Raw genomic sequence first — 1,984 nt, forward strand, 5'->3', positions numbered from 1 at the left:
AAACATGACCTTTAGATTTGCCAAGTGCATGCCTTTTGTCAAATATGTCAAATAATGTTCCAGTTCTACGAAACTTCAGTTAATAAGGGAGTGTTTATTAGAACTGGAACCGAGAGATTGATCGGTGCATAAATGCGTTCTTAATGTCATTTCGAATCCCGTTTTCTAATTTCAACACACTGTTGCGCTGGTCATGGATTGTGTGTCCACTGGCGCAGCGTCATGTGTACGCACCAAGCGAATACTTACATCCGTAGGTTCACATATAATTGAAGGGCCACACTGCATACGGACGTAAGTGCCAAATTGTCAAAAAACGGTTTATTGGCTTAAACTACTTGTTTGCTTGTTTCCCTGTAATTCGTGTCCCTGTAGAAGATTTTGGTCCAGTTCGACCCGAAAGTAGGTCTATGAAAAAAGTCAGTACATACGGGCGTAAGTGACACGACGCTTGCTGGCATAAGTGCCAGGCCTCATAATTTGTTGTCATCGTGGCATCATTGATTTTCAGAGCACGTGTCTATTCTGGTTTTTTAAAGTTTGTCCGTGAAAAATTATGAATTCTTGGAAAGCAATAGTTGCTGCAAAAGTTACTTTTTATGTGGTAAAATTGAAGCTTTCTGTTGCGCGCCGATATTTTGCCAGGGCCTTCTCCCACATGTTTATCTTTTTTAAAGCGCTCTTTTTGCGATTCAATAGAGCTAACCAATAGCTCAAAAGTACTTCCTTGTTTTTTTATATTGAAAAATAAAACAGTTAAGCAACTTTTCATATATGAAAATCCGATTTTATGGGGACACGCTGGTCCTTTGACAAAAGTTTTCTCGCGGAGAAGGATGCTTCTTTTAGAATATTCGTTTCATGGTTCGATAAAGCCTAACATTACCTCGAATCGTTTTTGCATTTTTTGTTTAAAATTATTTGCATGGAAGTTAGACAGTTTTTTAATTCCCCTGTAAAATTCGGGTCTTGGCATTTACGCCCGTATGCAGTGTGCCCCTTCAATTGTTAAAATTTATTAGCAACATTTCACATAAATATATATAGTCTTCCAATTTATAATGTTTATATACACTGCGCATAAATCATTAAACAAAAAGTTCGCAATGGAAAACTTTAGCATTATGTTTACAAACTATGCCACGTGAATCCTATGTGCATAGTACATAGATTCGGCTTCACAATGGTGCATTGTTTGGTGTCAGGTAGTGGAGAATATTGTGCGCACTTCTGCCTCAGGTGTTTAAGAGCGCTTCTGGTCACCATTTTTTTCTTTCTATTATATTGGTTTTTTATAATGCTCACATCCAAGACTCCGGTTCCAAAGGAATATAACGTACAGAAGGTCAGAATTTATATTTAATTATTGTTCGCTTATTTTAGACCATATACAGGTATATTTTTACGATAAAACAAGATTTATTTATATGAAGAAAGAGTGATATGAATGTGAATTTCTGATCAAGTCCATGAATTAAAGTTTATATCTTACAATAATTTCGGTTATCTTTTTTAAATTTATGTAACCGTAGGTAGGTGAAAGGATGTTGTGACTCAAATACATTCGTAGAGATTTTATCGAGATCCAGGGAAATATTAGGTTTTAGTGAGTGGGAGAAAGTTGAGTTGCAGAATATGAAATTTACGATTCAGTTTCAGTGGAAAAATACGATCTTTCTTCTGTAGTTCCTGAATTATAGGTATTGAGAAGCAATTGGCTTATTCGAGCTTTGTTTTTGAGGTAAATTTAACTTATAATGATGTATATCCTCAATTTCTCATTATACGATTCGCAATCAAGCCACTGGTTTTTAAATCGATGAAACTTGCTTAGAAATATATTTCTTTGGTTATTAGAATCAGTCTTAAAAAATGATTAACTCAACAAGATGTTATATGCAATATTTATGAGAAAATACACCTGAGATTGAAATATGATACATCTTTCAAGCATTTAAATTTGTTTCAGTTTAACTAACGTGAA

Source organism: Belonocnema kinseyi, chromosome 2 (assembly GCF_010883055.1).
Source record: "Belonocnema kinseyi isolate 2016_QV_RU_SX_M_011 chromosome 2, B_treatae_v1, whole genome shotgun sequence".
In the NCBI taxonomy this organism is placed as follows: domain Eukaryota; kingdom Metazoa; phylum Arthropoda; class Insecta; order Hymenoptera; family Cynipidae; genus Belonocnema; species Belonocnema kinseyi.